Here is a 16,552-nt window from a genome sequence, read left to right as displayed (position 1 = left end):
AGCAGACAGAGCTGTCTTCCCTGTGAAGTCAAAACACACTGCGTTGGCGGGGGTGGTGGCTGCGACAGAAAGGAATTAAGCCAGTCTTGATGGGTCCAGTACTGCATCCTTATAAATCCTCTCCTCCTTTTCCTAAAGAGGAGTCACTTTTTAATTTTTAGTTGCCGCCTGCGGGATCTTGAGTTGAGGCAAGTGAACTCAGTAGTGGCGTGTGGGATCTGGTTCCCTGACCAGGGATCAAACCCTGGTCCCCTGCATTGGGACCTCAGCCTTAGCTACTGGACCACCAGGGAAGTCCCAGGGAGTTCCCTTTCTTGAGGAAAGAAGCAGAGACACAAATTATTCAGACTGGTGAACATCTAAGACACTCATTTGGGGATGAAAGAACGTGAACAATTCACCTGGCTTGAAATTGAGAACTCAGTAAATGAAAACTTTCCAAGAGGCTGGCATTGCTGCCTCAGTTTCCTCACTGGCCACACAGGACCATCGCCGGGTATTAACATTTTCTTCTCTCCGAGGATACAGATGGATGTTTGCCAAAGGTTGAGGAGATTAAAAATCTGAAAGCCTGGGAGTAAAAATCTGAGGCAAGATAAAAGCAATTTAAACACGGGGCTGGCTTCAATTCCAGATCTCTTTCTCCCCGAGGTGGCTTAGTTAGGAGTCCAATTCAAAAGAGGAGAAACACAGACAGACCTGCGGGGACGGTAAACATTCTTGAACTCAAGGAGTAAAAAGTTGAGTGATACTTCAGGGAAGCCCACAAACTGGTTTTCTTATAAAAATCAAAGCAAACGTAACCAAGGAAAGAAAAAGGCTTCTATCAAAAGCATCTTGGCTGAGAAAAGAAGCAAATGTGCGTGCGCCTGAGAAATGGCCCAGGTGGGGAGGTGGACAGGGCGCCAGGAACTCCGCCTGTCCTCCGCACAAAGCCTAGCTCGGCCACCACGCCTGCTCCTTAGCAGACAGAGGGTTTCGGCTGGCAAACGCCAGAGGGTTTGCAGGGAACACGCCAGCCTGGAGATGCAATTACAGGTGGAAGCCATCCGGGCTAACCCTCGAGAAGCTGAGAGTTCCTCACACCTGTAAGTGTTTTACACGGTCTGCTTCTCATTGGGTTCCAGATGCCCGTTGGACAGAGTGGAAAGCCAAGGTTCAAAGAGGAAGAAGTCATTTTTACCACCTCTTACCTAGGGTCTCCCAGCAAAGAAGAGCTATTCTAAAGCTGACCTCTCTCCTTCTTTCCTGAAAGCCCCACATGGACCCCAGATACACATTGACCCCAGACTGAACCTCAGGGCTTCCCAGGTGGCGCTAGCGGTAAAGAACCTGCCTGCTAATGCAGGAGACATAAGAGACACAGAGTTCGATCCCTGGGGCAGGATGATCCCCTGGAGGAGGGCATGGCAACCCACTCCAGTACTCTTGCCTGGAGAATCCCATGGACAGAGGAGCCTGGCAGACTACAGTCCATGGGGTTGCAAAGAGTCGGACACAACTGAAGCGGCTTAGCACACACATACTGAGCCTCCCATGATAATGCACAAATAGTCTGAAATGACTTTGTTTCTTTTCTTGTTTCTTGGCTGCATCTCTCACTGGAACATAAGTCCAATGAGGGCAGGACCTTGTCTGTCTTCTCCACAATTTCCTTCCTCAGAACCTTGCACAGGCTGTGCTCTGCCCTCGATAAGAGGACATGATGAATGAATGCGTGACCTGCCCTTCAACCCTGACCAAGCAGTGGAGAAGTGACAACGTTATCACTGATCCTCTGAATCTCGAGTTTTCTGAGGTTGATGAGACACGTGTATTTTTAAGGAGGAAGAAGGGGGAGTGAGAGAGATGGAGAGAGAGAGATTAAAATACAATCAAAATGAAGAGAGAGCATTGATGCATTTCAGCAACTTCACCGGAGAAGGCAATGGCAGCCCACTCCAGTACTCTTGCCTGGAAAATCCCATGGACGGAGGGGCCTGGTGGGCTGCAGTCCATGGGGTCACTAGGCGTCGGACACGACTGAGCGACTTCACTTTCAATTTTCACTTTCATGCATTGGAGAAGGAAATAGCAACCCACTCCAGTGTTCTTGCCTGGAGAATCCCAGGGACGGGGGAGCCTAGTGGGCTGCCGTCTATGGGGTCACACAGAGTTGGACACGACTGAAGTGACTTAGCAGCAGCAGCAGCAGCAGCAGCAACTTCATGTTGGAAGGTGCAAAATGGGGGTGCTGAGGAGTAAGTATGGCACAGAAGCTCTTTCTTTTCCCACTGGAGACCCCAGACAGTGCTTTATCCAGAGTGGAAAGAGCCAGTGGGATGCCTGTGGGGAGCCTACCGATTCCCCACTTCCTTTTTTCAAAAAAACTTTTTATTTTATATTGGAGTACGGCCGATTAACAAGGTTGTGACAGTCTTGGGTGGTCAGTGAAGGGAATCAATCATACATATACTTGTATCCATCTCCCCTAGACTCCCGATCCCATCCAGGCTGCCACGTAACATTAAGCAGCACTCCTGGTGCTAGACAGTAGGTCCTTGCTGGTTATCTATTTCAGACATAGCAGTGTGTCCGTGTTCCGACCTCCCTAACTATCCCTCCCTCCCCCATCCTTCCCATCCTTGCCTACCTCTTGAGGCCTAAGCATATACAAGGGGCCTTTAACAGCGTGGGAATAGGCACCTCTGTTAACACGGGCTGACCATTTCTAAAGGGTTTAGGCTGCTGGCAGGAACCCCAAATTTAGTCTTGCCATGTTAGAATGCAGTTTTAGGCCCCTTAGGTTAATTTGGGGGTCAGGAGGATCAATTACTGGGGATTTACCATGGCAACCTGGGTAACTCAAACTGCTTTTTCTCCAGAGGAGTCTAAGGTAAAACTAAGAAGGGTTAACGATGGACATCGTTAGGCCTGAAGGCTGTGGGGGCAGACAGAGGCCTGCCGCAGTCTGGCTCCTGGGGTTTCCTTTCTGAGAGGCTGCCTTTGCTGGCAGGGTAATGTGGCTGCAACAATGGCCCCCTCGGCTGGGCTGACAGGGAGAATCATGACGCTCCTAGTGAAGTGGGAATGGGGAGGGCCATAAAGTCATCAGCAGGCTGAGCCACTGGGTGTCCACATGAAAGTGAGGGCCCATAAACAGAATCTGTATTGAGACTGAAGGGCTAATAAAGCTGCCTTAGAAGAGAGAGGTTTTCCACTGTGACCTATTCATACGCAGGACCCTACTGGGAGGTGGTACCCGAGAAGAAGATCCTTGGAGGCCTGGCAAGTGTCAGCATTGCCTCAGTATGGGACGCTGGCCCGGCCAGACCCCAGCCTCTTTCTCGCTGCCGTGGAGGGCAGCTCCAGCATCACTGTCATCATCATCACCATCACCAGCGACAGACAGCCCCGGATCCCCCGGCAGGCTCGCGGATGCTGGACCAGGGAGCAGCAGGTGTTGGGCACTGAGGCCACGGAACGTGGGTGATCACTGGCTCCCACTGACCGGGAGCACCAGCAATGTGCTTAGGGAGCACCCCGAGACCTGTAGCTGCCTGGTTTCCTTACTGTCTCTCCAGATGACTGGTAGGCAGTAAGTCCCATCCCTTTTCTAGACCTCAGTAGCTCAACCGAAACTCAGGAAGAGTGATTCTTGCTCTTTTCTTGCCCCAAGGGATGCTGGTAAGAGATGATAAAGGGAAGTAATCTAGAGTGAAGTACGTCAGACAGAGAAAGACACATATCCTATGATATCACTTATATGTAGAATCTTTAAAAAAGAAAAAAAAAAAGAGTACAAATGAACTTACCTACAAACCAGAAACAGAGTTACAGATGTAGACAACAAACTTATAGTCACCAGGGGTGGGAGGGATAAACCAGGAGATTGGGACTGACAAATACACACTACTATATATAGAACAGATAACTAATAAAGACCTACTGTATAGCACAGGGAACTCCACTCAATACCCTGTAATGGCCTAAATGGGAAAAGAATCTACAAAAATGAATAGATATGTATCCGCCTGCAATGCGGGAGACCTGGGTTTGATCCCTGGGTCGGGAAGATCCCCTGGAGAAGGGAAAGGCTACCCACTTCAGTACTCTGGCCTGGAGAATTCCATGGATACTATAGTCCACGGGGTTGCAAAGAGTTGGACACAACTGAGCGACTTTCACTTTCACTCTTTCATGTATATATAACTGATTCACTTTGCTGTACACCTGAAACTAACACATTATAAATCAACTATACTCCAATACAAATTTTTTGAAAAAGGAAGTCATCTAGTAGAACTAAACTGAACTAGTAATCCAAGCTAGTACGCCAAACCAGGAGAAGCTAAATTAGTAGAACTTAAGGGAGAAAGAATAATAACTTGTTCTTTGAAAACTTCCTGGTAGTGTTTACCAGTGAGTGATTTTCTTTTGGTGAACTGTATACTTTAGTTAAGCAGTATTCATGGAGGTGGAGCTGAATGACATCGTTTCTAGAAAGGGGAGAATATGTTTTATATAATAATATGTATGTACATTATGAATAGAATGAAAGTAATTTCACGTTCAGCTTGAAAGTGAATAAGAGACTTATAAAGCAAGGCATTTACGTATGAGGCATTTGGATAGGAAGCTCTCTGGAAGAGATACTGTCAGTCCACAAACACATGGAAGGTGTACCATGTGACAGGCATGGGGCTGTGGGCTGGAAACTCAGTAGTGAAAAAAGCCAACTCGGGCTTAAATGTCAGCACAGCCCACGTTTCTCTCACTCGGCATGCATGTTAAGCTCAGCATCTGTCTCTCTCCCTCCTGGGTGAGCTGGAGTTTTAGCAGGTTCGGGGATGACCTTCTTCATGGTGAGAGTAAGACTTATTCAGCTTGTTTCTCTGTCTTTGACAGGTAGGAATGCAAACCCTACACTCCACCTGGAAATAGGAGTTTCAAAAAGAAAGAGGAAAAGGCTCATTTCTGTTTCCATCCCTAAGACATCCCAAGATAAATTAAGCTCCTATTTTGTATCCACCATGTAAACTGATGTTTCACAAATGGGAGATGCTGTCCAGAGGTTTTCCATTTTTGCTAAGCAAGAACTCACTGGGCCTCACAGCCAGCCTGATCCAACAGGTGCCAGCTGCGAAGATGCCCCCGGTAGCGGGCAGGGCCAGAAGGCCTAGGCAGGCACGCTGCCACTCAAAGGCCCTGAAAGTGTTAATTTTCAGCAGTTATAGGTGTCTCGTTTATACCCATTATAAATCTGTTTATTGTGACTGGCCCCACCCAATCTGCTGGAGCTGTAAAGCTCTAATGGTCCCTAATAAAGGTGGAAAGCACACAGTTCCTGAAATGGGGAAGGAGAAAGGGAGCGAGGGTGACCAGGAGGGAGAGAGGCAGATATGAGCTTAACAATAAAATATCACAATGGCCAAATTCCCTCTGCTTCAAACAGCAGAGCCCCGGAGCCCCAGTCTCCAAATAATAACCTGTCAGAGCTGAAAGGTCTCATCGGCCAGAATCTCTGAGATGTTAGACGATTGGCCCAAGGTCACCCCTGCTCCTCAGTGCCTCGGGGCTCCTGGATCCTAGTCTAGGGCCCTCAGACCAGCTCTCTCACCTCTTCTACTTCAACAGGAGACCTTCAGGACTGCCTCCACCCGCTTTAGACTCCAGCCTTGCCCCATCTAGCCTGTGATGTCCAGCCCTGACTATCCATCCACATCTCTTAGGGAGCTGTTGAAACTTCCCCTGCCTGTCCGCTTATTCTATATTCTGACTCTTAAAGGAGTGGATGGGGGTCTGCGTGTTTTCAGTTGCTTAGTTGTGTCCGACTCTTTGCGACCCCATGGCCTGCAGCCCACCAGACTCCTCTGTTCATGGGATTTTCCAGGCAAGAAAACTGGAGTGGGATGAAATGGCTTTCCTCCTCCAGGGCTCACCCAGGGATCGAACCCGTGTCTCCTGCATTGGCAGGCAGATTCTTTACCATTGAGCCATCTGGGAAGCCCCACAGACATAGGTATTTTTATAATAATAAGCTCCCCAGACTTTGATGTGGCCTGGGAAGCAGATCTGAGAACCACAGATCTTGTCAATACTTGAGTTTCATTCTTCCTGATGTCTCAAATGACTAGCAGGGTTCATGAAAAGGGAAACTCTTCCAGGGTGAAACTGCAAACCACAGCCTTGTCCAGAACTCAGGGAGAACCAAAGCTCTTCCTCTCTCTTGACACCCTGAGGGTACCTGAGTCAACCCAATAACTCCTTCCGGGTCAAGCACCATGTGGGTACTGGATGCACTTTATCATGTTTAAGCCTCACATGATAGCCCAAAGGAGATATATATATTATGACCCCCCATTTAACAAATGAAGAAACCAAGGCTCAGAGAGGCTAAGTCACGCATTCGAGGCCATATGGCCAGAGAGTGACTGAATCACAGTTCAAGCCCAAGCTTGTTTGGGGTGCTACACCTTGCTACCCAGACACACCCCTCTGAGCACGGTCCTGACAAGGGACTGCCTGTGACCAGCTCGCCTGGGGGGTGTGGGCTTCCCTTAGAAAAGTCATTAAACACTACAGAGAGTCTCCGTGCACAGTGTGTCTCCAGTTTGGCAGAGACACGAAGTGTACACGTGCTGAGAAATCTCTTGACTACCCGAGAGCACTGCGGAGACTGAGCCTTGCTGGTCAAGCTCCTCCGTGGCTGAACTCACCCAGGTGTGGTTTGGACAGGGCTGCCGAAGCCAGACCGGAGGGTGCTAGGGGGGCGTCTTAAAGCAGATGGCTCAGGTAGAGGAAGGTCGCTTCTAGAAATTCAGCCCTCAGGAGTATCTGAGGTTTCCGGCGTTCACTGCGGGAACCGCGTCCACCCAACCCCTTCTTACTGCTCTTTGGCCTGAAGTTTGGGGAGCTTCCTTCCTAAGAACAAAGGTCATGAAGCTTCTCAGATTTGGCCTCCACCAGGAAAGCACCACACGCCCTCTAAATGGCAAGTTTCCAGGGCTAATTACCAACAAGCAAGGGTACTCACATCTTTCATTAAAGGAAAGGAATGACTTATTAGGTAGAGGAAATTCAGGGTCATCTTATGTACCTGACCTTTTGCTACATGGTCATGACCCCCCTGTACCCCATGGCCATCCATGGTTCTTCTCAGCTTTCTCTCACTGTTTAGCATCAGTCCACGGAAACCTATGGCAATGGACGTGTTCTCAGTCACTCAGTCAGGTACATCCAACTCTTTGTGACGCCATGGACTGTAACCCACCAGGCTCCTCTGTCCATGGGATTTTCCAGGCAAGAATACTGAAGTGGGTTGTCATTTCCTCCTCCAGGGAATCTTCCTGACCCAGGGATCGAACCCGGTCTCCTGCACGGCAGGTAGATGCTTTACTGCTGAGTCACTGGAGAAGCCCATGGTGCTGCAAACGCCCTATGGCTATCACAGAGCAGTCCCTCCTGGAAGCAGGAAAGCCTTCCTCAGACCCAGTTACTCCAAGAAGCCAGCCTGAGTCTGCCGCAAACACCAAGATGATTATCTAGTAGAACTACTCAAATTGTCTCAAAGTCAAGATTGAAAGATAAGAGGAACAGAAGGAAAGAGGAATAACCCAAACCACTAAGCTCTGCAAGGACTGCTAATAGGTACCGTTTATGAGAGCCTGCTACATCCTGGGTGCTTTACATATATTATCTCATTTAATCCTTAGGCATCTGCATGAGTTCAGTTCAGTTCAGTTCAGTCGCTCAGTCATGTCTGACTCTTTGCGACCCCATGAATTGCAGCACACCAGGCCTTCCTGTCCATCACCAACTCTCGGAGTTCACTCAAACTCCAGTCCATCGAGTCAGTGATGCCATCCAGCCATCTCATCCTCTGTCGTCCCCTTCTCCTCCTGCCCCCAATCCCTCCCAGCATCAGAGTTTTTTCCAATGAGTCAACTCTTCGCATCAGGTGACCAAAGTACTGGAGTTTCAGCTTTAGCATCATTCCTTCCAAAGAACACCCAGACTGATCTTTAGAATGGACTGGTTGGATCTCCTTGCAGTCCAAGGGATTCTCAAGAGTCTTCTCCAACACCACAGTTCAAAAGCATCAATTCTTTGGTGCTCAGCTTTCTTTATAGTCCAACTCTCACATCCATACATGACTACTGGAAAAACCATAGCCTTGACTAGATGGACCTTTGTTGGCAAAGTAATGTCTCTGCTTTTAAATATGCTATCTAGGTTGGTCATAACTTTCCTTCCAAAGAGTAAGTGTCTTTTAACTTCATGGCTGCAGTCACCATCTGCATGAGTGGATGCCCCCATTTCACACATTGAGAAACTGAGACTTAGAGATCCCAGATACTTGTCCAGGGTCACACAGCTGATGAGTGGCCAAGTTGAGGTTGGAATCCGGGTTGGCCTCCATAGCTCATGATTCTGTTGCTATGCCCACTAAATTTATAGCAGCATCTCCCTAGAGTATCTTTTTTGTTGTTGTTCAGTCACTCAGTCCTGTTCGACTCTCAGACCCCATGAACGGTAGCACACCAGGCTTCCCTGTCCTTCACTATCTCCTAGAACCTGCTCAAACTCATGTCCATTGAGTCAAAGATGCTATTCAAAACCATCTCATCCTCTGTCGTCCCCTTCTCCTGCCTTCAATCTTTACCAGCATCAGGGTCTTTTCCAATGAGTCAGTTTTTAGCATCAGGTGGCCAAAGTATTGGAGTTTCAGCTTCAACATCAGTCCTTCCAGTGAATATTCAGGATTGATTTCCTTTAGGATTGACTGGTTGGATCTCCTTGCAGTCCAAGGGACCGTCAAGAGTCTTCTCTAGCACCACAGTCTGAAGGCATCAATTCTTCTGCAGTCAGCCTTCTTTACTGACCAGCTCTCATATCTGTACATAACTACTGGAAAAACCGTAGCCTGGAGTATCTTTAGCATGTATTAAATGTCAGTGTTGTTGATAGTCAGGCATCTATGGCACAGCCAGGCACTGGGGTTTTTAGAAGTCATCCAGCTGATTCTAAGGTGCGGTGAGATTTAGGAACCGTTGTCCTAGAACATAGGTCAGCAAACAGTGGTCTGCAGGGCAAAGCGGCCTGTTTTTGTGTGAACTGTGAGCTCCGAATGGTTTTTATATCCTTAAGTGGTTTTTAAAAAGAAAAAAAGAGCATTCTGTGATACACAAAAATCATGGGAAATTAACAAGTTAATCCCCACCACAGCCGTGTGCATTTGCTCACACCTGGTCCCTGGTTGCTTTTGCTCTCCAAAGGCGGAGCTGAGCCACTGTGACTGAGACAGTATGGCGTGGAAAGCCTCAAACAGTCACCATCTGGCTCTTTACAGAAAGTTTTCCAAGCTCAACACTAGAGTTGCTTTTTGCGGGGCTGCACTGGGTCTTTGCTGCTACAGGTGGGCCTTCTCTGGCTGCAGCGAGTGGGGCTCCTCTCTAGCTGTGCTACGTGGGCTTCTGGTCGCGGTAGCTTCTCTTGCTGTGGTATGCGGGCTCTAGGTACACGGGCTTCCATAGTTGCAGCATGTGGGCTCAGCAGTTGGGGTGCATGGGCTTAGTTGCTCCGAGGCATGTGGGATCTCCCCTGACCAGGGATTGAACCTGTGTCCCATGTATTGACAGGCAGATTCTTAACCACTGGACCACGAGGGAAGTTCTATAGCAGAGTTCTTATGAACAGCTAGGATGATAACCAGGATTGAATGTGTTTGACTTTATTTTGCGGCTAGATTTCAAATATACATACATAACATTATGGTATATACATATATATGCTTTTTCCCCCCTCCCCATTCATGTTTGATATTGTGGTTTCCTATCAAGCAGTTAGCTTCAAACCTTGCACAGCTCCCTGCCTCTCTCTTTCTGCACCCTTGGCGGTTCTCTCCCAGTTCTTGTCAGTTTCCATCAAACCTTTAACAAACAGACTCCAAGGACACTTCTCCCATAACCTGCAGGCGGGGGCAATGTGCTTGCAGGCAGCTTCCTTCCACCTTAGGACCCCACGGGAGGCAGCAAGGAGTCCTTGAATTCCCTAAGGGTCCTTCATGGGGATTAGGCAGGCAGGTAGGGCTGCTCCAGAGATAGGACTCTAGTATCTGCTCGGCCCCTTTGTGACGAGGCTGGAGCCCCACTGGCCTGGGCAGCCGGGCTTCTTTGTATGCAGACCAGGGCTGGCCCGCTATCAGGGGGAGGCTGCCAGCAGAATGCTCTGAAGGCTGGGCCTCTTAATCTCATTAATATCCTGATTGTCTTCCCCAATCCAGTGGCAGCCGATGGGGTGGTACCCACAAGATAAAATGACCTTTGAATTCAACAGATAAAATGGCAGTCAGATAAAGTCCCTACAAGGACACTAGAGCCCTGGCCAGCCCGGAACTCCACATCTCTATAAACATGTTTTCTAAAATAGCAGACGACTCAAAGCAGGGTTTGCTTCTCTTCCTTCTACTGAAGGACAATGGGGCTTCTTTACTATGGGGAGGTTTGCTGCTGCGGAGATGAATATTTTTACAACTGCCCTCATAAACCCCCTCAGCTTGTCTGCTGCCCAGGGAGTGGGCGGGACTCCAGAGGTGAGCCGAGGTGCTTGCACTGTCTCCAAAGCCCCATTAAGTTGTTAAGGCATTTAGTGCCCCCAGACAGTGCTGACTGCAAGGGCAGTTCAAATCCCCACCCAGATGCGGATGGGGTGGTAGAAGAGGGGGCTTTGATTTCTTCCCTGGGCAAGGCACAGAATCCACCTTGGTCAGGGGCAACAGTTGTGGGGGTGGGGGATGGGATAAGGAGGGGAAGCCACAAAATAGCCAGAGTGGGAGACCCCACCCTTAAAGCCCCTTTGTCATTCAAAGAGGAATAGTAAGAATGTGGGAGAAGAAGGAACTGTGGGAGGATCCTGTGTGTGTTGATTTCCATGCTTGAAAGTGCTTAGCATCTGCGTAATGCAAAGAGAAAGTCGGGTGTATCTGTTCAAAACCGGTCTCTGCCGCTTATGAACTCTATGTGCATGCAAGCTCAGTCACTCAGTCGTATTCCACTCTTTGCGATCCCATGGACTTTAGTCCGTCAGGCTCCTCTGTCCATGGGATTCTCCAGGCAAGAATACTGGAGTGGGTTGCCATTTCATCTTTCAGGAGATTTTTCCCCACCCAGGGATTGAACCTGCGTCTCCTACATCTCCTGAACTGCAGGCAGACTCTTTACCACTGAGCCACTGGGGAAGTTAGACAAAATACTTGCATTCTAAACACCTCACCTTCCTTGATTATAAAATAGGGTAAGGATATAGACAGTGTCTATCCTATGAAGTTGTGAGGATTAAATAAGATGATGTAAATATCAGCCCAGGGCCTGGTATCCAGGAAGGGCTCAATCAGCATTAGCTGATTATTCAAAGTTACTCACAACCCTGCCACTGGGCACTTTTGAGATTTCCTTGGATTCTGTAGATTCCACTGTCAGGGAAAGTCAGAGTGACCACATGGATGTCCTGACCCAGGATCTGGTTAGTCTAAGACCCAGGGTTTGATTTCAGCAGGCAAGTTAGAAGGAGATGTAATGGGATGAGGGAGAGGCAGGAGGCAGGATTCTCTGATTCTCCAGCTCTGATCTGACCATGGCGGGGCCGGGGGCGGGACAAGGACAGCCCCTGGGCTAGGAGAGGGAGGAATAGCATTTGCAGGGAGGGAGGAACAAGCAGACACAGAAATACACGTCTCTGTAATAGTAGTGGCCCACCGGCTTAGTTGCCCCACAGCATGTGGGATCTTCCCAGATCAGGGATCGAACCTGTGTCTCCTACGTTGGCAGGTGGTTTTCTTACCACTGAGCCACCAGGGAACTATTGAGCCTGTGCTCTGAAGCCTGGGAGTCGCAACTACTCAAGCCTGTGCATCCAGAGAAGCCCTTGCACCACAGCTGGAGAGTAGCTCCTGCTTGCCTTAATCAGAAAAAACCCACACAGCAACGAAGACCCAGCACAGCCAAAAATAAAGACGCAAAATGATAATGAAACAACAACACAAAAGAAAGACGCATCTCCTCTTGGGTAAAGAGGCTTTGGGGCTCAGGGCATCTATCCTGCGAGGCTTCTTCTCGCCTCTGGACTCCCTTTATTTCCAGGAGAATGAGCCTCTACCTCCTTGAAAGGTGATACAGAAGATCAGGTGTTGGGTGAGTGAAGGCTGATGGAGACCTGTGCCCCTCCCTTGCTCTTGCAAGGAGGCCAGGAGACCTTGCTGGAGGCAGCTGGGCGAGTTTGCCACAGTCAGGAGCAGAGGGGACAGTATGCAAGGCCACCAGAGATGATGTAGCCGATCCCAGGGCTTGAGCCAAGGCTGGCCCAGCTTCCATCCCACCCCAACTTCCTCCTCCTCCTCGGGCGGATCAATACAGGCACCAGTCTCCAACCAGTCCACTTCCTCGCCACAGCCCTGCTCTCTGACCTTTGGGGGGCCTTTCCCTTGATTCTGCTCCAGAATGGAGGTTGGGGCCATCACTCCGGGCCTGCTCAATGGCCTCAGAATGGGCTGTCACAGGGCCTATAACCGGGGACAGCTCCTGCTGGCGAGAGCTGGGATGGGGGGCTGCAGATAAAGGCCTTCCCGGCTGAAGATAAATGGCTGCTGGCAGCCAGCTACAGTAACTCCAGGCCCCCAAGCAGAGCAAACAAAGGATGCCCCTGTGAGACTCCCTGGAAAGATGAAGGCCCATCAGCGGCAGCCAGGCTTGTTCAAAGCCCCAACTTAATTGTCAATTAAGCATGCACGAGGGAGACAAAGCCATGACAACCCTGGGCTGCATGCTGGCGTGTGATTGTAAAGCCAGGAGGGGCAGCACTGAAAACAGCTGATTCTGCTGACCATGTGTTTGTAGGGCACCTTGTAACCAATCAGCCGCTGACAGAGGCAAAGGGCTCCTCCTGCCACTCCCATTGTGCCGGACATTCCAGGGCCAGGGTCACACTGTGGTCACCGTGGGCAAGTGGGGCCACAGCGCTGTCAGTGTGGCCCGGAGGGTGGGGGCTCAGGTACAGAAGAGATGCTCTCCTCCCCAGGGAGAGGGGTCAAGGGAAGATGCGTCTCGAGGCGCCTCCTGTCCTCCTGGCTTGGGAATTGGGGTTTGGAGGGGAAAGAGGGGAGAAGGTGGGGGCTTGGGGATGGGGACTTTGTCTCCCCAGCTCAGCCCTAGAAATTGGGAGTCTTGAGCCTGAATGTTTGCTTCTCCTTGGCCACTGTAGAGCTCTTTTCTGCATCCAGGTATGTTTGGGGCTTGGTTAGAGACCATACCTCGGTTGCAGGGACCATGATGGGAAGTAAGTATATCATGAGAAGTGCAGACCAAACCTTCCCCGAGCGCTGGGCTTCAGCCTGACATCTGGGTGGCCCCAGGCACACTTCCCAGGAGACGGTCACAGCTTATGTGCTGCCCACCCTGGGAGCTGACGACCAGCACACCTCCTGGGGTGTAGCATCCTGTACCCCGGCCTCAGCGCCAGAACATGTCACTGCCTCTTATCAATAAGGCCCCAATGTGTGAAACTGAAAAGGAAATAGATTCCTGCTGCGTGTCACAAAAGAGGCTTGCTCCTTGGCAGAAAATCTACGACCAACCTAGATAGCATATTAAAAACCAGAGACATTATTTTGCTGACAAAGGTCCTATACTCAAAGCTATGGTTTTTCCAGTAGTCATGTATGGGTGTGAGAGTTGGACTACAAAGAAAGCTGAACATCAGTTCTAAAGAAGAATTGCTGCTTTTGAACTGTGATGTTCGAGAAGACTCTTGAGAGTTCTTGGACTGCAAAGAGATCCAACCAGTCCATCCTAAAGGAAATCAGTCCTGAATATTCATTGGAAGGACTGATGCTGAAGCTGAAATTCCAATACCTTGGCCACCTGATGCGAAGAACTGACTCATTGGAAAAGACCCTGATGCTGGGAAAGATTGAAGGCGGGAGGAGAAGGGGATGACAGAGGATGAGATTGTTGAATGGCATCACTGACTTGATGGACATGAGTTTGAGCAAGCTCTATGAGTTGGTGATGGACAGGGAAGCCTGGCATGTTGCAATCCATGGGGTCACAGAGTTGGACATGACTGAGCAACTGAACTGAACTGACTCTTGCCATGACCACTTGTTTAGCTTTCTGTGATAATGATAAATGATAAAGTGAAAGTGAAAGTGAAGTCACTCAGTTGTGTCCGACTCTTTGCAACCCCATAGACTGTAGCCTACCAGGCTCCTCTGTCCATGGGATTTTTCCGGGCAATAGTACTGGAGTGGATTGCCATTTCCTTCTCCAGGGGATCTTCCAAACCCAGGGCTTGAACCCGGGTCTCCTGCATTGTAGACAGATGCTTTACCATCTGAGCCACCAGGGAAGTCCGATAATGATAATGGTGATGGTAATTATGGTTTGGGCTTTCCTGGTGGTTCAGTGATAAAGAATCCTCCTGCCAATGCAGGAGATGTGGGTTCGATCCCCGGGTTGGGAAGATCCCCTGGAGTAGGAAATGGCAACCCACTCCAGTATTCTTGCCTGGGAAACCCCATGAACAGAGGAGCCTGGTGGGCTACAGTCCATGGGGTCGCAAAAGAGTCAGACACAAAAGCAACTAAACAGCAACAAACAACGGTTAGGGTTTACTGGGAAAGACGATGTTCACAGTCTCTCATGGAATTCTCACGTGGACCCCAGGTGGTAGGTACCCTATCTCCGTTTCACAGACAAGAAACTCAGACTCAGAGAAGTTCTATGATGAACTGGCCACGCTGCAGGTTATGGGGGTTAGAACCAGGATTCAAAACTAAGTCCAGATAATCAGTCCCTAGTGGGTGTGGACCATCTTGATGAGCTGAGTTAAAATTCAGAGAGAGAGAAAGGTAGGCACTAAAAATATACAGTGGCCCATAATTATCGTTCCATAAATAGCAGCTCCTCCCTACAAAGGGGCACAAAACTCTCAAAGATAAACTTGATCCCCAGCAGTTCTCCACGCCAGCCTCCCAGCTAGCCCAGAAGCCCTCAGGGGCAGGGATGCACGCGTGTCTTACACATCACTAGCTTGGTGCCGCACTCAGCCTGTGTCTGTGCTGTAGGAAGGTACGGGGTGGGATTCGATAGCCCTGGATTCTAGTCCTTGTTCCACTACCATCACTTTGGGGAACTCTGCAAAGTTACTACTTTTTTCTGGGCCTCAATTTCTTTCTTCCAAGTACCTCCCAGTTCTAACATTCCCTGATACATAACACGGTCTCAACTTCCAAGGACTCCGGAGAATCCACTTCCAGTGGGATGTGCCTTCTGAGACCGATTGATCGGCGGTGTCTTGGGCTGTTTCCCGGCCCCCTGCCCAGGCCCTGGTACCTGCTCTGGCCCCTCCAGCCCCGCCTCTCTGGGTCTCCTGTCACTATACAGAATGCCTAAGCCGACGACCCCGTGGTGACCTCACCACAACCCCAGCTTGTCAGAAAGCCACTGGGCCTTTGTTTGGCTTGCAGGCTCCCTGACTTTGGTGTGGAGATCACAGGTCCCAGCACAATGGCCATTGTCTTCTCAATAACGCCCCTTGCCCCAGCCACGCCCCCCCGCAGTTCTCAGCTCCAGCTCTGTGGATTACTACCACTGAGGGGCTGCGTTACTTTGCCGTTGAGCCAGTGTTCATCTGCAGGCTTCGCTGCCTCTCAGGAGTGACCCCAACTTTCTTCCTATGTGGCTGAACCCTTCCCTTCGGTGGCAACAGCACCCAGAAAAGCGCCCCTCCCTGGCCCAGGCTTCACGCTGGACAGAGACCCCCGAGGAGGTCATGCCTGCAGTGTGGGGGGTGGGGACACAGTGTGGAATGGATGCTTGCAGATGGTCCAGGTGGGGACTCTGAGCCAGTGCCCCTGGCGTTCAGGTCAGCTCCCCGGGCTCAGGCCTCTCCCAGCAGAAGGGCAACCAGCCGGCGAGGGCACGGAGCAGTTCAGAACCATCCCCGGAGTTGGAAGTGGCACTCGGCTCCTTCTGCAAACCCCTCCCCGAGCAGGCAGTACATTGTACCACGCTCTGTCTACACCAACCTCAGCAAACTCAGCACACTAAGAAGAAACCAGCTTTGCCGGAAGGACCCATGCGGCCCTCAGCACATGGGGGTGCTCTCCCACCAGGAAGGAATGTGTGGGATTCTGTCCCGACAAGCCCACACCCCAGAACAGGGGCATCCTCACCCGGGCCGGGTGAGGCCTGGCACACACAGCACACAGCAGGTACTCAGCCGATTTTGACCAACTCATCACTGCCAAGGTTTCATGTGACCAACCCTACCCTAACTCTGGCAGCGCACAGACATCCCCAAGCAGAGGGGTCCTTGCCCAGAGGCCCCTGGACTCCTCCCGCTGCAGCTGGAGAGCCCTGGGGATGCACATGAATGGGCGACCCCTCTGCCGACGGTGTGGACCCAGCACACCAAGACAGGCTGCTCCATCTCATCTGGTGGCAGCCCTGATCTGCTGAGTCAGCAGCCACACACACACACACACACACACACACACACACACACACACACACAC

General features: G+C 50.3%; 1 protein-coding gene across 5 annotated transcripts in view; it reads right to left on the bottom strand.

The window, feature by feature from the left end:
* Nucleotides 1-16,552, bottom strand: part of HNF1B (HNF1 homeobox B) — a 62,860-nt gene that overhangs the window by 33,421 nt on the left and 12,887 nt on the right. The gene's annotated exons all lie outside the window — the stretch shown is intronic.

The sequence above is a fragment of the Oryx dammah genome, unplaced genomic scaffold, assembly GCF_014754425.2.
Source record: "Oryx dammah isolate SB20612 unplaced genomic scaffold, SCBI_Odam_1.1 HiC_scaffold_8, whole genome shotgun sequence".
In the NCBI taxonomy this organism is placed as follows: Eukaryota; Metazoa; Chordata; class Mammalia; order Artiodactyla; family Bovidae; genus Oryx; species Oryx dammah.
This window is presented reverse-complemented; position numbering and strand designations above follow the sequence as displayed.